Source organism: Perognathus longimembris, chromosome 6 (assembly GCF_023159225.1).
Source record: "Perognathus longimembris pacificus isolate PPM17 chromosome 6, ASM2315922v1, whole genome shotgun sequence".
Taxonomy (NCBI): domain Eukaryota; kingdom Metazoa; phylum Chordata; class Mammalia; order Rodentia; family Heteromyidae; genus Perognathus; species Perognathus longimembris.
In genome coordinates, this window is record NC_063166.1 from 15,992 (window position 1) to 38,315 (window position 22,324).

The 22,324-nt window shown below is 43.3% G+C and overlaps 1 long non-coding RNA gene across 1 annotated transcript; it reads left to right on the top strand.

Annotated features, from left to right (window-relative positions):
• The first annotated feature begins 1,158 nt into the window (after positions 1-1,158).
• On the top strand, positions 1,159-21,383 carry LOC125352160. Its single transcript, XR_007211147.1, has 3 exons — positions 1,159-1,228; positions 9,725-9,732; positions 21,374-21,383. It is a non-coding gene; the product is annotated as an uncharacterized LOC125352160 (long non-coding RNA).
• The last annotated feature ends 941 nt before the right edge of the window (positions 21,384-22,324 follow it).

Here is a 22,324-nt window from a genome sequence, read left to right on the forward strand (position 1 = left end):
GCACTGTGGCTCAAGTGGCAGAGTGCTAGCCTTGAGCAAAAGGAAGCCAGGGACAGTGCTCAGGCCTTGAGTCCAAGGTACAGGACTGGCCAAAAAAAAAAAAATGATCCATAGAAACGAAGAAGTTAAAATTAATACTTTTACAACTAAATTTGAAGTTATCATTTCTGCACTGAGTGTTGAGTATGTTAGACCAAAAAATAAAATATCGGTTAATGAATTTATTAGGATAATATTTATATATTCTGCCATAAAGAATAAGGCATTCGGTCCTGTGGCATATTCAACATTGAAGCCTGAAACTACTTCAGATTCACCTTTGGTTGGGTCAAAGGGAGCTCGGTTTGTTTCAGCTAGTCTGTAGATAAATCATATTATAGCTAGGGGTCATGCTGGGAGAATTATTCAGATATATTCTTGAGACATTGATAGGGATAATATTGAGAATGGTCCAGCTAATAGTATGATTGATAGGAGGATGATTGCTAGGCTTACTTCATATGAAATGGTTTGAGCTATAGCTCGTAATGCTCCAAATATAGCGTATTTTGAATTGGATGCTCAACCTGATCATAAAATTGAATACACTGATATGCTTGATGCCGATAAGATGAACAGGCTCTTTAATGATCAGTTTTATAGCATCCAAGAATGGTTGAAAAACACCGTATGGACATACAATGTTAAGACCTTTTTGTAATTGTATATAGCCTAGGATCTTGCGTTCCAGTAGGGTTAAGAAGGCTATTGCTAATAAAATTGGAATAATAAATACAAGTAAATTTAAAATAAACAAGATGTTAGGAAGAGGAGTTGAACCTCTGATAATAAAGTTTTAGATCTTACACAATTGCCGAGCTCTGCCATCCTAACAGTTCCTTATCCTGGAACTTATTTTGGGCATGCTAATTTAATGAAGAAATAAATCATTAATTAAGAATTAAGGCGCTTTGGAAAAAGTTGGCCTGATTTCTCTGGTCCTTTCGTACTACGAAAAATAGTAAATAGATAGAAACCGACATTGATTTCTCCGGTCTGAACTCAGATCACGTAGGACCTTAATCGTTGAACAAACGAACCTCTAATAGCTGCTGCACCATTTGGATGTCCTGATCCAACATCGATGGCGTAAACCTCATTATCAATATGGACTATTTCATGAGATTGCGCTGTTATCCCTAGGGTAACTTGGTCCATTGATCAGAAATTCTGGATCAAAGGTGACGTAGTTTAACTTTGACTTAAAAGTCCAGGTCTAGGTCTTTCGGAGGATTATTTTTTTCTCCGAGGTCACCCCAACCAAAATTTTCTTTCTAGCTTGTTACTGTTTACCTCTGCTACAGTGAGTTTAAGTTTTTAATAGAAGTTAATTTAAGGTCCATAGGGTCTTCTTGTCTTATTATTTAATTTCCGCCTCTTCACGGAAAGGTCAATTTCATGGGCTAAATGTAAGAGACAGTTAAGCCCTCATTATGCCGTTCATACTAGTCCCTAATTAAGAAACAAGTGATTATGCTACCATTGCACAGTTAGGATACCACAGCCATTTAACGTTAGTCACTGGTCAGGCAGTGCCTCTAATACTTGTGATGCTAGAGGTGCTGTTTTCAGTACACAGGCGGGGCTTGTGTTTGCCAAGTTCCTTTTAAAATTTTTAAATCTTTCTTTGGTGACATACCTGTGTTGGATTAACATTGGTTTGTATGGGTTTAAGATTAATATGGGGTTTTTTAAATGTTAATTTTAATTATCAGTGACTTATTCGGGCGGATATACATTTATGTCAAGAGAAATTATTCTTATTACTTATACTAACATTGGTGCATCTAATATAATTGGCCCACTGTATTTGTAGGAATTGTTATAGGTTTTAGTAATATTTATATTTAACTCGTGTTGAGCTTGAACGCTTTCTTAATTGGTGGCTGCTTTTAGGCCAATTATGATTATTTATTCACTAGAAAAGGTTGAATCGTAATTCTGAAGAGCTGTAACTCTTTAGATTAACATTAAAAATTACGTTTAATTTATTAATATTTTAGGTAAATTTTAAGTTGAACTACAATTCTTTGGCTGGGCAACCAGCTATCATCTGGCTCAGTAGGATTTTCACCTATACCTTTAAATTATCTCACTATTTTGCGACATAGAAGAGTTGGCTCTGGCTAGCCATTTAAAGGTATTGCGTCTGATTTTGGGGTGTTTGGCGAAAACACTTTTTGTCAAATTTATTCTAGTTAGTCCACTTGCAAAAGGTAGAAGGTTTTTATCTTTGCTTTATTATACTTTAATTATATCTTTCATCTTTCCTTTGCGGTACTGTTTCTATAAGATCTAGTAATAAAATTTCTATCTCCTATACTAGTTTAGGAGTGAATGATTTAATTTATACATTAAGAATAATTTAGTTTATGGAAGGCTAGGCTAGCAATAGTTCAAAGCATTCAAGTATTTTGAAGTATTCTGACCGTAAGTCACATGCTTTATTTAAGCTATACTTTGATTAATCAAGGTGCACTTTCCAGTACGCTTAGCTTGTTAAGACTTATCTCCTCTTAATTCTTGTAGTTAAAAGTTATGTACTTATCTGCATCGAATATTGAGGAGTGTGAGTGGCGGTGTGTGTGTGTGCTTTCTATTCAAGTAAACACTCTATTTTTACTTTACTGCTAAATCATCCTTTATGTTGTCTATTCCAGACAAGGTTTCCTATGTTCTGGACCAGAAAATGTAGGCCATTTCATCCCGAGTTACACCTCGACCTAACTTTTTTAAATAATATAATTGGGCTTACTTGAGGGCCTTTTTAGGGTTTTCTGAAGATGTTGGTATATAGACTGAATTCGCAAGAAATAGTGAGGTTTATTGGGGTTTATTGATTACAGAACAGGCTCCTCTACATGGATATAAAGCACTACCAAGTCCTTTGAGTTTTAAACTGTGCCTAGTTCTCTGGTGAATATGCTTGTTTTAAACCTATTTATGTTTACAACTTACATAGTGGGGTATATAATCACAGTTTGTGTTATAGTTTTACTGTTTTAATTTCATAAGATTTCTTTCCACATTGTTTTTCATAAATGGTAGGACTTCTTACAGCTTAGCTGTACTTTAATTTTAATGGATATTTAATTCAACACTCGTTACGCCGAACTTTATTTGGGTCTTTCGTATGACCGCGGTGGCTGGCACGATGTTTACCAACCCTATGTCAGTATAACTTAAGTCGAACTTAAGTTCATAGCTTAATTTTCATCCCTGCTGTAGCCCATGGGGATGTGGTTAAACATGACATTATGAGCTTCAATTATTATATTGAGAGCTTAAAACCTACTCCTTTTATTCTAACTGAATTTTAGGGTAAAACTCACCAGCGTACTGATATTTGCATGTAGAATTTTAATGACAGCAAATAAAAAGGCCAAGACCAAACCTTTGTGTCTATTGGATTAAACAATTACATTAACCGGGTGGCCTTAGGAGTTTTGAGTGTCCACTAAGTTTTTAGAAAGTTCAGATTAGGACTACGTTGGTATTTGCATCTATTAATGTTTAGGGAAATGGGTGTTAACAAAGTGCTAATCTCCTAAGGGGGGAAGAATAAATATTATTTCTGTGTATGCATTAGAGTACTATTTTAGTATAACATTTTTTCATGTCCTCGAGCATTAATTAATATGTCAATGGCTTGATACTTATGGGGTTGGAGAATGTTAGTTAATAAATCCAGCTACAGATCAATTGACTGCGTCCATGCCTTGACGGCTTAGCTGAGTCACAGCATGCAGAAAATAAAAAAATACCAGGGGTATGACAGTTATGTTGGTCATGGCTGATTAGTCACTAATCCATCAAGATGTCTTAAGGGGAACGTGTGGGTGATCTTAATTTTATGGCCCTGAGGTACAAACCAGATGTCAGGTATAGTTTCACAATAGCTACCCCCAAGTTTTATGGGCCCGGAGCAAGAAGGGTAGGCTGAGTAGGCGGGTTGATGGTTTCACGGAGGATGGTAGATTAAGAGACAACAAGTACTAGGGGATATCCACGTGTTCAAGGACTAACGAAATTTAATGGACTAATGTGCGTATGGTATTACTGTTTACAAGCATTAACTGATTATACTGTACAATATTCATATTTTGGAGCATTTAATGTGGATAGAACAGGATGTAAACGTACTTTATGGGGGTTATTACTTGCTTATAAGCATGTATGCATTAATTTAATGTGGCATAAGCATTTTACAGTTTATGAACAATTAATCATAATATGCACGGTAATTTTTTTGGGGGGGGAGAGTTTAAGATTAAGCCTGATGAAACAGTTTAAATTTATTGAGTCTCCCAAGTACAGGGAATACTTTAATTAAGAATTCCAGCTTTGGGGGTTGGAAGCAGGATTGTATTCTTTCCCTGAATGCTTTAAGAAGATAAAATCTTCATCTTACGTTTACAAGACCTATATAATCCTTATACTATTAAAGCAGTCTTCATTTAAGTATTTTATTATCAATTAATCCGACAATTGAGAGAAAGAGAAGGATAATAGAAAAATAGACAATGGATGCGATTTGTCCAATAATGATAAAGGGGGGTTCTACTGGTTGTCCTCCCATTCAGGTTAGAATACATAAATCTAAGACTAAAATTCAAAATAGGATTTGGCTAATAGGTAGGAATATTAATCCACGTTGGTTAGATGTATGGAGGAGTGGGAATAGGGCAAGGACTAGGATTGATAGGATCAGGGCAACTACTCCTCCTAGATTATTTGGAATGGAGCGTAGAATAGCACAGGCAAATAGTAAATATCATTCTGGTTTAATATGAGCTGTTGTATTGAGTGGGTTAGCTGGTGTATAATTATCTGGGTCTCCTAAGGCATCTGTGAAGAATAAAACGATCATAAACAAGAAGGCTAGCAATGCTACACCTCCTAATAGATCTTTGAACGAGTAGTAAGGATGGAATAGAATTTTATCTAAATCAGACAGGATGCCTATTGGATTATTAGATCCTGTTTCGTGAAGAAATAAAAGATGAACTATGGACATTGCTGCAATAATAAATGCTAGAATGAAATGGAATGCGAAGAAATGAGTTAAAGTAGCTTTATCAACTGGAAACCCCCCTCAAATTCACTCTTGCTAGGTCTGAGCCAATATAAGGAATTGCAGATAATACATTGGTAATTACAGTGGCTCCTCAAAATGAAATCTGTCCTCATGGAAGTACATATCCTATAAAGGCTGTAGCAATTACTAGAAATAGAATAATTCCGATATGTCAGGTTTCTTTGTAGAGGTATGAGCCCTAATAAATACCTCGTGCAATGTGCAGATAAAGACAAATGAAGAATTATGATGCTCCGTTAGAGTATATACATCGGAATAATCAACTATAGTTAACATCTCAGCAAATATGCGCGACTGAAGAAAATGTTGTGAGTGTATCAAATGTGTAGTGCATAGATAAGAATAGGCCAGTAGAAATTTGGATAATTAAGCATACTCCAAAAAGGGATCCTAAGTTTCATCATCCTGAGATGTTGGAGTTGGAAGGTCAATGAAAGCATGGTTTACTATTTTTATGAGAGGATGAGACTTTGATATGATTGTCATTATAAAGTGTTTTTATAGTTCAATTAACAACGATTTTTCATGTCATTGGTCATGGTTTAAGTGCATGTGAAAATCATGACAAATTTACTTTATTTAACTTTAATCTTAATAGTTTTAGGTTTTGTTGGGGCGGCTATAAAAGCTTCACCTATTTTCGCGGGTGTAGGATTGATTGTTAGTGGGGCTGTTGGGTGTGATCTTAATAATTCCAAATGATAGCTCTTATATTGGTATGATTGTATTTTTTTATTTATTTATGAGGGATGTTAGTAGTATTTGGTTATACAAGTGCTATATCAAGTGATGAATATCCTGAAACTTGAGGCTCAAATTTATGACTCTGATTTTTACTATTATTAGGAATCACACTAGAAGTCATTTTAGTAATTACTGTTCTGCATTTTGAGGGGTTAGGTGTAGGTGGATTATATAATTGAGATAATATTTTAGCATTTGGTGAAGACAATGTATTACTAGTTCGGGAAGATTCACTTGGGGTGGCGGCTAAGTACAGTTATGGGAGTTGAATTACAGTAGTTGGTGATTGAACTCTATAGCTGTTTATCTTATTATTTAAATTACTCATGGCATTTAGCTAATAACTAGTAGAAGTAGGGTGGATAAGATGAATGATGAATACATTTTTAATAGGCCTTTATGATATGACACGGAGCTAGAAGATGTATTAATGGTAGCTAGGGTTTTAGGTATAATTTTTTCATTTCATGTATAGTCTATAGTTGATGTTGCTAATTTTTGACTAAATGTGAGACCTATATTAGGAAGGAGTCTATGTGTGATGGTTGGAAAAATTCCTAGCTGATTAGAGAAGTTGAATGAATATGATTTTGGATTTAATTTTAAATAAGATGATATGTTTAGTTCTATGTCAGGAGCTGAGCTAGCAGCTAAATTCTTCCTGACCTCTGGCTGTGTTTTCAAGGACACGCAAGGACATGGCTTAATGGAAAATCAGAAATGCTTTACTGTGTCTGCCATGAGTCCATTCTTATGTTAACCAACCTCATCCAGTCTTAGCTATCATCGGGTATTGCTAACTCCAAGCCTTTTTGTGTTCTGGAATTTTAAGCCTATGCTGCTGTTTCCTGGTTTTCAAACTGCATATAAGCTGGAAGTTAAGAATAAACATGGCTGCAGTCTTGAGTTTCAATCTCAAGATGCAGACCTCCCGTGCCCCATCTTTGCCTCTTGTCTTTTCTCTCTTGTCTTCTATTTTTCCTTTTCCTTAATCCTCGCCGCCCTCAGTCAGGATTCCCGTTCACTGCCGGCTGGCTCGGCAGGATTCTATTGCAGTAATAAACCCTATGATAGTTACTGTTAGAGCTGATAATTTGATTATAATAGGCATAGTTATAGTTTGGGTGTTGGTAGGATTAATACAGTTGGAAAATAGGAAACCAGCGAAGATGCTTCCTATTAGAAGGCGTTTGATCGGATTAATTAGGCTTAGATTATTTTAATTGATGGAATTAATTGGTAAAAATTGTGGATGTCCTTTTAAAATGAAGAAAATAATTTGTGAGCTGTAGATAGCTGTAAAAAATGTTGCAATTAGGGTGATTAGGGCCCAAGAATTAGTATATGACAGATTTATTGCTTCATTGATTAGGCCTTTTGAGTAAAATCCTGTAAGGAAGGGTGTGCCAGTTAAAGCTAGGCTACCTACAATTAGATCAGATGTTGTAAATGGTAGACATGGGGCGATTCCTCCTATTTTTCGAATGTCTTGTTCATCGTTTAAGTTGTGGATAATTGAGCCAGAACATATAAGTAACATAGCTTTGAAGAATGCATGTGTACAGATGTGAAGAAATGATAAATAAGGCTGATTAATGCCTAGAGTTACTATTATCAAACCTAGTTGGCTTAAGGTAGAGAATGCAATAATTTTTCTAATATCGTTTTGGGTCAGGGCACAGATTGCTGTGAATAAGGTTGCAATGGCCCCAATACATAGCATTAGTGATATAATATTTCGGAGATTAGCTACAAAGGGATAAAAATGAATTAACAGAAAGATTCCTGCTTCAACTATAGTACTAGAGTATAGTAGACCAGATACAGGTGTAGGACCTTCTATAGCAGATGGAAGCCATGGGTGTAAGCCAAATTGAGCTGCTACAATTAAACCCAGTAAGGGTAAGGCAGTTTCATTACTTATTAAAAAAAATTTGTTGAAGTTCTCATGAATTACAGGTATTATAAAATCATGTTATAGATAAAATAAAGCCAATGTGTCCAATGTGGTTATAGATAATACCTTGTAAAGCTGCAGTGTTAGCATCTGCTCGACAATACCATCATCCGGTTCATAGAAAGGATATAATTCCTACACCCTCCCATCACTAAAGAGTTGGAACATATTATTAGCTGTGAGTAGGATGATCATAGTGATGAGAAATATAAGGAGGTAGGTCATAAATCAGTTTAGGTTTAGATCTGAATGTATATAGCATGTAGAAAATTCTATGATGGACCAAGTGAGGAATAAGGCTATAGATAAAAAAAATAACAGCATAAAGATCTAACTTAAAGCTTATGTATAATTCTGTGGAGTGAATAGTTATTCAGTTATAATTAGAGATGACTGTCTCTTTTTTTATATTGATGAATAGGAATAGTGGAATCAGACTAATAATGAAGGCTCATTTTATAGATTTAGTCATTTGATCAGGATACGTTACTGTTGGTTGACCCATTAAAACTTTTGTTAGGGGTTTTAGAAGAATAGCTATTATGAATATAAAAGATAGGATAAGCATTATAGGTTACTTTATCTTGGATTTGCACCAAATTTTTGGCTCCTAAGGCCACTGGATTACCATTATCCTTAAAAAGTTAATTAAAAAGCCATACTTTTATGTATGGGTGGAGGAGTTAGGAGCTCCACTTTACCTTTGCGGGTAATTAAAAGAACTATAATTCTTTGTTTCTAGATTCACAGTCAATTGTTTTGTTTAAACTATAATGTAAACTAGAGTTTAAACTATAATTGTAGGGCCAAGAATAGGACTTGGTGGAATTGTAAGAATGATTGGCATTAAGTGAAGAAAAATTAAGGTATGTTCTCATGTTATCAATGGAGAGGAGGAGAGGAGAAGGCAGAGGAGGAAAAGGAGGCAGGGACACAGAGGAGAGATAAGGAGAAGAGAAGAGGGAGAATAATGTTTTCAAATGAAAAGGGGAACGAAAACCCATTCTATTTTATTCTACAGGTAAGTCTGTTATTAAAACAGAACTAAAGGAGTTCCTTGGGGGGGGGAGGGCAGTCTTGGGGCTTGGACTCAGGGCCAGAGCACTGTCTCTGGGTTCTTTTTGCTCAAGGCTAACCCTTTGCCACTTGAGCCACAGCACCACCTCTGACCCTTTCTATATATTTCGGGCTGAGGAATCGAACCCAGGGCTTCATGTATAAGAGGCAATCACTCTTGCCACTAGACCATATTCCCTGCCCCTAGAAGAGTCCTTTTTCAGGAAATTTTAGATCATAAAATTGAGCCAGGTAGGGTAGCAAATTCAGGTAAGCCCCACAGTTGGTAGGATGAGGAAGGAAGATTGAGAGTTCAAAATAAGCTTGGTCTAATGTAGAAATACCACATCTAGGGGACAGAGAAAAGACAGAAAAGAGGAGGGGAAGAGGAGGAGAGAGGATGGAGGGGGAGGAGGAAGGGAGGAGGGGAGGGGAAAAATAATATTGAGACTGGTAGGGTGGTAAATGCAGGTAACCACAACAGTTGGGAGACTGAGGCAAGAAGACAAATTTGAGACCCCCCTGGTCTAATGCAGCAATACAATGTCTGGAAAAAGAAACAAGAGGAGGGGAGGGGAGGAGAGAAGAGAGGGAAATAGGAGAGGAGAGAGGCACTTAAATGAGACACTAGGTGGCACAAGTGCAGTTTTCTTCAGTGTACTAATTCGTAAAAGCTGCTGGACTAGAAGAATCCAACATCAACTGTATTTTGCATGTTAACAATCCAACACTTAGTCAAATGAAGCCAATCCTAGAAATAATGAAACACCAAAAATGTCCCTAACAATCACCATCAATACAGGGGATTTGCACATATGAATCTGAAAAAGAATTAACAGTCATTTGTGCCACTGTTGAACAATCAATGACATACAATTTATGGAGATTCAACAGTTAGTTGCATCTCCTTCCATGTTCACATGTTTGGACCATGTGTTTCTCAGGTTATTCAGTGGTCTGTTCTTTTGCTGTTGTCCATCGTGGACTGTCCTTGAGCCAGTGCCACTTGTGGTTTTCTGGCATTTAATTGGAGATAAGGGACTCAAGGACATTCCTGCCTGCGCTGGCTTTGAGCAATGATCCTCAGATCTCAGCCTCCTGAGTAGCGAAGATCATTGGTGTGAGCCACTGGTGCCTGGCTCTCTTCTTGATTTATTGACACTCTGTACTTAGGAATTAATGGGTGCTTTGTATGACAAGTTTTGCAGCTTACGTTTGGAATCTTAGGAGGTTTGTAGTGATTTCCTTTAAAGGATTTCAATTTATCAAACTTTTCTTTTAATGGCTTGTAGATTTTCTGTCACCCATGATAGCACCTACTAATCTCTGGGCTTCAGCTTTATCCAGCCCAAGCATCATGGTGGCCTTTCCAGCCTGAGTCTACAATGCTCAGTGCATGCCTGGGACACCCCACTCTCTACCATCAAACAACCCTAGTGTTGATCAAGTGAGGCCCATGCTTCTGTTGCTTCAACGGCGACAATGTCTGATCCTCAGATGTGCCTAAAGTGTCATCTCAAAACCCAAGACTGGGGGCTGGAGATATAGCCTAGTGGCAAGAGTGCCTGCCTCGGATACACGAGGCCCTAGGTTCGATTCCCCAGCACCACATATACAGAAAACGGCCAGAAGCGGCGCTGTGGCTCAAGTGGCAGAGTGCTAGCCTTGAGCGGGAAGAAGCCAGGGACAGTGCTCAGGCCCTGAGTCCAAGGCCCAGGACTGGCCAAAAAAAAAAAAAAAACCAAGACTGGGGCTGAGAATGTGGATTAGTGGTAGAGTGCTTGCCTAGCATGCATAAAGCCTTGAGTTCGGCTCCTCAGTACCACATAAACAGAAAAGCCCGGAAATGGTGCTGTCGTTAAAGTGGTAGAGTGCTAGCGTTAAACAAAAAGAAGCTCAGGGACAGCTCCCAAGCCCACAGTTCAAGTACCAGGAGTAAACAGCCAGTCCTCATGGCATGCTTTATGGCTAAAATGTGTGTTTTGCCAAGTCTCATTCTGCATCCTGCCTCATAGCAGCAATTGAGGGCCCAAGCATCTGTGTGGCTACTTAGATGGAGTCCCTGTCTGGAACTGCGCACTAATGAGCATAAGGAATAGCTGTCAGGGTCTGAGAGGCCATTTGCCTGTTGACACCATGGCACTTGCAAGTCCCTCCATCGCCCAGCATTAGCTTGGAGCAGGGCCAGCCAGGGTCTGGTTGCTTCAGTCCCAGCCACACTGGTTGCTCAGCTCGTAAACTAAACCCAGTGGCCATGTTTTCATACCAGATCTTTGTCACCTTCTCCCTGATGCCTCCTCATATGATTGTGATTCAATGATTAGAGGGTCTTAGAACTTTGATGGACAGTGATGCCAACTTCAGAATGTTTTTGAATGGGTGTCACTTCTTCAGGGGAGGGGATGTCATTCAAGCTACTTTTCTACATTGGGCCATACTTGCAGATACTACACTCAAAATTCCAAGTGTATGTACTCCATGTTTTCTGCTGATACTAGACACATTTTGCCCTCAAAGTACTTACAGGCAGAAGAAGTCAACATGCAACAAAGGATGGGCATGCTGGAACTACTCCCCAGGGAAGCAGGATCCTATATAGGCGACAGGGGAAGAACAAAACAGAAAGTCACACAGGAGGTCCTTACTAGAAAACTTGAATAAAACCAGTATAAAGGAACTGACTGGGTTATATTAAAGGGGTGAGGTTCAGTGTTGAGTTGCTTGCCTAGGTTGTGGGAGGCCCTGAAACAATAAATTTTACATTCACCAAAAAGAAACTTATATGCTTTGCTATGCTGAACAAAATGTGTGTAAACCCTATGTAATAAAAATAACATATTTTCCACACAGCCCCTCAGCCCCTAACTCACAATCACAGAGCAGGACATGACCAAAAGCAGAAATGAATACATAGCAAACAGTCAGAGGCTTGGGCAGGGGCCTAGGGTCACTGAAATTGTTCTGATCAGCACCAACATATGAAGGATTAAATATAAGCTGCCCTTCCTCACAAATGCCTTCACCTCCTTCTCCAGGCCCCAGGATGGATATGAAAGTATAAATGAAAACTTTATGCAGACTTGAACATAGGCCAGGGGCCTGGGCAAGGCATGATTTTTCCAGAGCAGGTTCTAATGGGGTCCATCCACACTGTTCTATCTAGGGCTATAGAGCCAGCACCTCTATTCAGGATTCCAAGCTTCCAGGCTCTACACGTTTTATTCTGACACCCTGTGCATTTTCTCTCCGAAATGCCTACAAAGGCAGCATAAAAACAACCAGGGCTAAGAGCTGAGGTACTTGCCTAGCTTGTGGAAGGCCCTGGAACACAATACCACTGGAAATCACTAAAAAGAAAGTGAAAGAGTTTTGTAGGCCTAATAAAATGTGGCTCACTCCTGTCATCCTAGCTACTCAGGAGGCTGAGACAAGAGGATCCAGGTTCAAAGCCAGCTCAGGCAGGAAAGTTAATAAAACTGTTATCTCCAACGACCCACTAGAAAACCAGAAGTGGTGCTGTGGCTCAGGTGGTAGAGCACTAGACTTCAACCGAAGACCTCAAGGACAGAACCCAGGCACAGAATTCATACCCCACATTCGGCAAAGAAAAAAATTTTAAATAAATTAAAGATTAAAAATAAATGTGTAGGAGCCAGCGACAACACAGAAAAATAGCAGAACAGAGTCCAAAATCCGTAATATTCGTGTGTCTATGTAACATTTGCCAGTCACCCATCGTAGAAGCAGTTTTCAGAAAACTTGTAGCAGACCAAAATGTTACAGATAATTGGGCCATTGGCAGCGGTGCTGTTTCCGACTGGAACGTGGGTCGTGCCCCAGATCCAAGAGCTATGAACTGCCTAACAAATCATGACATTAGCACAGCCCATAAGGCAAGACAGGTCACCAAAGACGAAGTAATCAAGTTAAAAACTGCAAAGCTAAAATTGAACTACTTGGGAGCTATGATCCACAAAAACAACTCATGATTGAAGATCCCTATTATGGAAACGACTCCGACTTCGAGCTGGTCTATCAGCAGTGCCTCCAGTGTTGCAAGGCCTTCCTAGAGAAGGCCCACTAGGTTAGCAATGCCCACAGCCAAGCCAACAACTCACCCACTAGTCCTGTGCCTAAGTGTAGAAGCTTTCCTTAGCCCCAGCCCCTGTTGTTTCTTCAGCTAACTTACTCTTAAACATAATTGTAGGTGACAAATTATTTTTATTTAACCAAGAAGTTAAATGACTTCTCATTTTCTCCTGATTACCAAACAGTGGAACAAGGAAATAGGGAAGAACAAAATACAACCCTGTGAAGTAATAATGACCTGAGCTCAGGAAGACCTGGACAGTATGGTCTACCGGGCATGTTGAATGCCTAGCACTGCCCAGTGCTACTGCTTACCTTGTACCTTGCTGACCTGGGCTCTTATAGAGTCACAATAGCTCTACTGATAGCAGCTCCTCTGCTCTCAGAAACGTTTTAACTCAGTTTACTCATGGAGCACACTTGTATGTTTCAGATAGAAGCAAGGAATGGTGGTGCCTGTACATCCAGCACTAGGGAGGCTGAAGCAGAAGGCCAGCCTGGGTTATAACATGCCTCAAAATACAAAATAAAAACACAAAATAAGAGGAAGACAGGTGGAATAAATCTTTAATATTCTTACTACTTGTTGCTTTGTATTTAGTTTATTTCATGGGAGTCAGATTATTTGCTCCAATTTAAGCCACTTTACCTTTAAGAATAGAATTCTAGGGGCTGGGGATATGGCCTAGTGGAAAGAGAGCTTGCCTTGTATACATGAGGCTCTGGGTTCGATTCCCCAGCACCACATATACAGAAAACGGCCAGAAGTGGCGCTGTGGCTCAAGTGGCAGAGTGCTAGCCTTGAGCAAAAGGAAGCCAGGGACAGTACTCAGGCCCTGAGTCCAAGGCCCAGGACTGGCCAAAAAAAGAATTGAATTCTATATTGAAAGTACACTTGTATGCAGGTTACCTTCCGTCAGTAGAGAGAATGTTTTCCATACACATCAACTCAAGTGTCCAACCAAAATTGACCAGTCATGAAGTTTTAAAAATTGCAGGGTGCAGTCACCAACCTCTGCCCCAGATTCAGGGAGCCTCTTCTAGCCCCTGGCTCTCTCAGCAGTCTCACTTCCCCCTCCTACCAAACCTTCCCACTGTGCAGCACAACCTGCCCATGCAAGCACAGAGATCTTCTGCTGAAACCAGAGAGCTGAGGGAGGCCCTGCTAAAGATCTTCCCTGACTCCAAGCAGAGGCGGAAAATCGACCAGATCTTGGTGGCCTATCCATACATGAAAGATCTGAATGTCAACAATGCCATGATGTTGGACTGAAGGCTGTGCTGAGAAGCTTGAGCTCAGGGCCCACTGATAACACTCGAGCTGACTGCCAGTGATGGGAAAAATATTGTGAAGAAACCTTTTCTCCAGTGTAAACATTGTTATATTGTACAGGGAAAAGAAAAAAAAATGTTTTGTGTATACAAAAATCTGGGTTTTCAAAGACAGCTTTTATATAAAATGCTGCTATTAGAGATTTAACATTTTCTATAAAAGGAAAGTATACATTTTCTGCCTGTTCAGAACTGTTTAATAGCAGTTACTCTTCAGCGTACTTACATTTTTATATTTTTTTAAATATTTACCTTAAAGTTGAAGATATATTAGTATATGGATATGGTAGCCTTTCTAAAACAATAAGGAAAGTCATTTTCTTAAAAAAAATGTACAGGGTGCCATTAGGTTTGTGTGCTATAATAATATGTTAGTAACTATTCTTTCAGCAGCATTTAGAAATTCCAGACAAACAGGTAATACTGGTATACCATCAATTAGCTCACCTCAAATTATAAGGATATTTCAGAAAATACTATTTCCAAAATAAACCACTATGGAGTTATATAAGATAAAAAATAAATAAACGTGTGTAAGACCTATATGATAAAAATGAAAATCTTTTTTTTGAAAATCCTACAGCTTGAAATAAGGGTATAGGCACTGTCCCTGAGCTTCTTTTGCTCAAGGGTAGTACTCTACCACTTGAGCCACAACACCACTTCCTGCTTTTTCTGTGTATGTGGTACTGAGGAATCAAACGTAGGGTTTCATGAATGCTAGGGGAGCACCCTACCACTAAGCCACATTCCCACCCCCAAAAATCTTTTTGCGCTGGTCCTGGGGCTTGAACTCAGGCATGAGCACTCTACCACTTGAGACACAGCTCTGCTTCTACTAGAGATTTTTTGTTGTTGTTGATTGGTGATAAAGAGCCTCATGGACTTTCCTACTGCAATCAACAGATCTTGGATTCCTGAGTACATAGGATTACAGGCATCTGGAAAAAACATTTTCCACACATCCCCTCCACCCTAACCTCTGTGTCCTATGCAAGACCTAGATTGAGGTGTATATTCTCCTAACCAAGATTTGTTGGGGTCCACTGAGCCCATCCTACATTGGACTGGACACCTAGATCCAACACCTACCATTCCAATCCTCAACACTTAGGCCTCTCCTCTGTTCAGTGGGATCAGAGCATGGCTGATGGAAGGAAAAACAGAAAAAGGCCATTTAGACCACACTTTCTGCTCCTGCCTTCTGCTACCTCCCTCCACTTCCTAATGGGACAAGTCTCAGGCCAGGCCTGGGGGCAGTGATGGGACACGACTCAGTATAAAGGTGGTTGCCTGGCTGGTGAGGCATGCTCCAAAAACTAGACAAAATACCTTGGTATGCCAAGTACAATGTGGAATAAACAAGACAGGCAGGCTGAACTTCTCCACACACTTTCACAAATACCCCCACAACCATGTCCTGAGCCTGCCCAGACTTAAAACACCATCTAAAGTCTCTGCAGTGACTGGTAGCTGGATCCAGAAGCCTGGTTTGGGCCTGTTATAATATAAATGATCAGAGAAACCACATTTTGAAGGATCCAATCTTGCAGTCTATTAAAATGCTAGCAGTCTATAGGCAGCCAATTGTTACAAAGGCCTGCTGCCTCCAAATATATTAAACACTGTTAGGAAACAGGCCAGAGAAGAAAGAAAAATCAAAAACTATACTAACAAACTAACTGAGCTCCAAGCGCTGATTTGGGACACCATATTGACCAGAGATAAGCCAGGAGACAACACAGGATCCAAACACGGAGATGTGTGGTATGGTGTAATGGCACCTGTGCTTGTCTGGGCCTAAATAAGGTAAAGTCAGGGGACAGGGTAATAGGAAGCTCCTATTCCCAAGCACTGGACTGACAGGTTCAGTCACCTATAAGGGAAGTGCTCACCCCTGTCTCCAGGAATTAAGGCACAACCATCACCTGGAGGTCAGAATTCCCTCCCTCTACCATGAAGACAAGATGCCAGACCCTATAATTACACGTGTGTGACCAAGATGGCGCCGGCCAGACCTGACTTCCCTCCTGCAGGGCTTGGGCACCCTGAGGCCACCACAAGAAGAGCACAAGCAAGCAAGCAGGGAGGCGGGCCACGCTCCTCAACACACACTGTCACACCCACCCCATGCCCACGCCCCAGGCCGCACCTGACAGGATGCTCTGCTTAGTTGGCTGTGCTTGGATAGTCTCCCAGAGTCGCCTCAAGGTCAGCAGGAGGTGCTCCAGGCCGCTCTCCATGGGCCTTGGCTCTGCTGACTTCGGCTCTCCTCCCACCCACAGCTCGGCTGACCAGCCTCCATTGTCCACAGGCCTGGAGCTCTGGCCTCCTCTGTACGCAGGCCCCTGCTCTCCTCTTGTCCTCTGTCCTCAAGCCCGGCCCTGCTCTCCTCTAGCTCGCAGGTCTGCGAGTCCAGCATGCAGCACTAGGCTCTCAAGGCTGCGGCATTCCTGAGCCTCAGGTCCCTTTCCCGGAAGTCCCGCTCTAGCAGGGTAGAGGCAGAGGTTCAGGTCCCCTACACGTGGGGCGGGGCCTCTCCCAAGCTCTGCATTGGGGCGAGGCTGTGTGGGCACTGTGGGGCGGGGCACAGACACTGTCAGGGGTAAGGATCTCCACATTTGGGGCTAGGACTGTCCACCCTTGACCTGTGCAAATACACTTGTCCTCACCATCCCCAAAACCATTGCCCTCAGGGCCACGTGTTCGGGCCGGGCACTCACCCCACGGGGCCTTGCTACATTGGACTGGACACCTACATCCAACACCTACCATTCCAATCCTCAGCACTTAGGCCTCTCCTCTGTTCAGTGGGATCAGAGCCATGGCTGATAGAAGGAAAAACAGGAAAAGGCCATTTAGACCACACTTTCTGCTCCTGTCTTCTGCTACCTCCATCCAGCTCCTAATGGGACATCTCAGGCCAGGCCTGGGGGCAGTGATGGTCCACTGAGACCACCAGGGGACACGACTCAGTATAAAGGTGGTTGCCTGGCTGGCAAGGCATGCTAAAAAAACTAGACAAAATACCTTGGTACACCAAGTAAAATGTGGAATAAACAAGAGAGGCAGGCTGAACTTCTCCACACACTTTCACAAATACCCCCACAACCATGCCCTGAGCCTGCCTAGACTGAAAGCACCATCTAAAGTCTCTGCAGTGACTGGGAGCTGGAGCCAGAAGCCTGGTTTGGGCCTGACAGGAGGCTCCTCTTCTTTGGCCGTGCTCAGATGATCTCCCTGAGTCGCCGCAAGGTCAGCAGTCGCAGTGCTCCCAGGCTGCTCTCTGCGGGCCTGGGCTCCTCAGACCTCGGCTCTCCTTCCGCCAACAGCTAGGCCGCCTGGCCTCCATTCTCCACAGGCCAGGGGCTCAGGCCTCCTCCGTCCTCAGGTCCCTACTCACTTCCTGTCCTCCTTCCTCAGGCCCGAGGCACCACTCTCCTCCTGCCTGCGGGCTTGTGGATTACGCCTGTGGCAGCTCACCTGCACAAGTCACTCCTGACTGTGGCTTTCCGGCACCTCGGCTTCCTTTCCCGGAAGTCCCGCCCTCCCAGGGTGGAGCCAGAGGTTCTGGTCCTCTCAACATGGGGCGGGGCCTCTTCCCAGACTCTGCAGAGGGCCGGGGACTTGTGGAAGGCATAGGGCGGGGCTGTGACACCACCAGGGGTGGGGCCGTGGCGATGGCATGGGAAGGGGCCACAAAGCCACCAGGGGCAGGGCTTTGTGGGCACTGTGGGGCGGGGCCCAGACACGGTCAGGGGTGAGGATCTCCACATTTGGGGCTAGGACTGTCGACCCTTGACCTGTGCAAATGCACTTGTCCTCCACATAGCCAAAGCCATTGCCCTCAGGGCCACCTGTTCGGGCCGAGCCCTCACCCCGTGGGACCTTGCCCTCACACCAGGCCTGGCGTTCAGACCAGGCCTTCACTGTCCCCACCCCGCCGCTGAGCCGCAGCTCTTCTCTGGCCTTACAGTGTGCATGCTTGTATGGGGACGGGAGGATGGGACTCAGGGCTCCCGCATGCAAGGCACCAATCCACCTGGAGCCAGTGCTTGCGCGTGATGGAAGGGGATGGTGACGCCATGGGTGGCATGTGCGGGGAGGCCTGTATATCAGCGACGTGCTAGCAGTGCCCTGACCCCTAACACAACCCCGCCACCCTCGCCGCAACCAATCCAACCCTGACCCCTGACCCAGGTCCCAGGAAGGACATGAAACGAAGAGGCCAGGGCCTGGGTAAGGCATGAGTTCTCCAGAGAAGGTTCTAATGGGGTCCATCCACACTGTTCTACCTTGAGCTATAGAGCCAGAACCTCTATTCATGATTCCAAGCTTCCAGGCTCTACACATTTTACCCAGAAACTCTGTGCATTTTCTCTCCAAAATGCCTACAAAAGCTAGAAATCATGAAAACCAAAGGCGGCATAAAAACAACCAGGGCTAAGAGCTGTGGTACTTGCCTAGCTTGTGCAAGGCCCTGGAACACAATACCACTGGAAATCACTAAAAAGAAAATTAAATACTTTTGTGTGCCTAATAAAATGTGGCTCACTCCTGTCATGCTAGCTACTCAGGAGGCTGAGACAAGAGGATCCAGGTTCAAAGCCAGCTCAGGCAGGAAAGTTCATAAGGCTGTTATCTCCAATGCCACACTAGAAAACCAGAAGTGGTGCTGTGGCTCAGGTGGTAGAGCACTAGTCTTCAACTGAAGACCTCAAGGACAGAACCCAGGCACAAATTTCAGGCCCGCATCCGGCAAAGAAAAAAATTTTAAATAAATAAAAGTTTAAAAATAAATGTGTGTGGGGCTGGGGATATGGCCTAGTGGCAAGAGTGCTTGCCTCGTATACATGAGGCCCTAGGTTCGATTCCCCAGCACTACATATACAGAAAATGGCCAGAAGTGGCGCTGTGGCTCAAGTGGCAGAGTGCTAGCCTTGAGCAAGAAGAAGCCAGGGACAGTGCTCAGGCCCTGAGTCCAAGGGCCAGGACTGGTCCAAAAAATAAATAAATAGATAGATAGATAGATAGATAGATAGATAGATGTGTGTAAGACTTATATGATAAAAATGAAAATCTTTTTCTTGCCAATCCTGGAGCTTGAAGTCAGGGTCTAGGCACTGTCCCTGAGCTTCTTTTGCTCAAGGGTAGTACTCTACCACTTGAGCCACAACACCACTTCCTGCTTTTTCTGTGTATGTGGTACTGAGGAATCAAACAGAGGGTTTCATGAATGCTAGGGGAGCACCCTACCACTAAGCCACATTCCCACCCCAAAAAAATCTTTTTGTGCTGGTCAGGGGCTTGAACTCAGGCATGAGCACTCTACCACCTGAGACACAGCTCTGCTTCTACTAGAGGTTTGTTGTTGTTATTGGTGGTAAAGAACCTCATGGACTTTCCTACCAGGGCTGGTTTCGAACTGCAATCAACAAAGCTTGGCCTCCTGAGTACATAGGATTACAGGCATCTGGAAAAAACATTTTTCACACATCCCCTCCACCCTAACCTCTGTGCCCTATGCAAGACCTGGGGGTCTTGGGGTTGATGTTCTAATAACCAAGATTTGTTGAGGTCCACTGAGCCCATCCTACATTGGACTGGACACCTAGATGCAACACCTACCATTCCAATCCTCAGCACTTAGGCCTCTCCTCTGTTCAGTGGGATCAGAGCCATGGATGATGGAAGGTAAAACAGGAAAAGGCCATTTAGACCACACTTTCTGCTCCTGTCTTCTGCTACCTCCATCCAGCTCCTAATGGGACAGATCTCACGCCAGGCATGGGGGTAGTGATGGTCCACTGAGACCACCAGGGGACACGACTCAGTATAAAGGTGGTTGCCTGGCTGGCAAAGCATGCTACAAAAACTAGACAAAATACCTTGGTATGCCAAGTACAATGTGGAATAAACAAGAGAGGCAGGCTGACCTTCTCCACACACTTTCACAAATACTCACACAAACATGCCCTGAGCCTGCTCAGACTGAAAGCACCATCTAAAGTCTCTGCAGTGACTGGGAGCTGGATCCAGAAGCCTGGTTTGGGCATGTTATAATGTAAATTATCAGAGAAACCACATTTTGAAGGATCAAATCTTAGAGTCTTTATAAGAATGCTAGCAGTCTATGGGCAGCCAATAGTTACAAAGGCCTGCTGCCCACAAATATATTTATCACTGTTAGGAAACAGGCCAGAGAAAAAAGAAAAAACAAAAACTATACTAACAAAACAACTGAGCTCCAAGAGCAGATTTGGGACACCATATTGACCAGAGATAAGCCAGGAGACAGGACACAGGATTCAACACGGAGATGTGTGGTATGGTGTAATAGCACCAGTGCCTGTCTGGGCCTAAATAAGGTAAAGTCAGGGGACAGGGTAATAGGAAGCTCCTATTCCCAAGCACTGGACTGACAGGTTCAGTAACCTATAAGGGAAGTGCTCACCCCTGTCTCCAGGAATTCAGGCACAACCATCACCTGGGGGTCAGAATTCCCTCCCTCCACCATGAAGAAGAGATGCCAAACCCTACAATTGAACATGTGTGTGGCCAAGATGGCGCCAGCCAGACCTGACCTCCTTACTTCAGGGCTTAGGCACCCTGAAGCCACTACAAGAAGGGCACAAATGAACAAACAAGAGAGGAAGGCCACACTTCTCCATACACAACCACAAACACCCCACACCCATGTTCTGGGCCTGCATAGACTGAAAGTGCCAGCTAAAAGCTTGACAATGGCTGGGAGCCAGCTCCAGAGGCCTGGTTTGGGGACTGGCCTCACCCAAGCCACTTCAGGAGAAGCAGACCGTATTTCTCCACACTGTCCCTCACCTGTATCCATGCCCTGGGCCTGCATAGACTGAAACTGCCAGCTAAAAGCCACCTACAGAAGCCTGGTTTGGGGGCTGGCCTCACCAAAGCCACTTCAAGAAGGACACAAACAAACACAGAGGGTCAGGCATGCAATAAAAACCAACACCCATGCCATGGGACTGCCAAGACTGATAGCACTGGCTAAAAGCTCTGCACTGACTGGGAGCCAGCTCCAGAAGACTGGTTTGAGGCCTAGACTCACTGAAGCCAACAGGGAGGCAGGCCGTGCTCCTTCACACACCCCACAACCATGTCTGGGCCTGCCAAGACTGAAAGCCAGATAAATGCTCGGCACTGACTGGAAGCCGGCTCTGGAGGCCTGGTTTGAGGCCTTAGGCTCACCGAGGCCACTTCAGAAAGGGCACAAACGAGCAAACACGAGAGGCAGGCCAAGCTTCTCCACACACTTTCACAGACACCCAACAACTGTAGCCTGGGCCTGCCAAGACTGAAAGCCCCAGCTAAAGGCTGGGCACTAACTGGAAGCTGGATCCAGAGGCCTAGTTTGAGGATTAGCCTCACCACAGCCACAAACAAGCAAACAGGAGAGACAGGCCATGCTTCTCCACACACTTTCACCAACACCCCACCATCATGCCCAGGGCCACACCTGGCAGGAAGCTTAGCTAGCTCTGCTTGTCTTCCAGAGTTGCCTCAAGATCAGCCCAGTGCACCTGGGTCTGGCCTTATCCACACACAAGCAGCATCTACACACGGTCAGCATTCCTCCAGGCTTCCCCACACAGAAAAGCTGCTGGTGCCAAATGGGATGGGTGTACGGAAGCCCAGCCCAACCACCGACCACAGTAAGCCTGACCAGCTTTGTACGCCCAAAGCCAACGACTGCACTCCCAGAGAAAGGAGCTTCTGGCAGGCCTGTTTGTTCCCCCCAGAAGTGACCTACACCAGTGCTCAGGCCACACCCCTTGACTTCTAACTTTCTCCTCCTCCTTGCCCCTTCCCTTTTTTGCTGTGATGCCCCATAAGCACCTCTACCTTCCTGGCTCTTTCCCTGCCTCTCTCATGCTGGGATGCCCACATAAGCTTAGCTCCTTGACCTCCTCCATTTTACCCCTACCCTCTCGTACTGTGATGCCCAAATAAGCCCTGCAACTCTACCTTCCTAA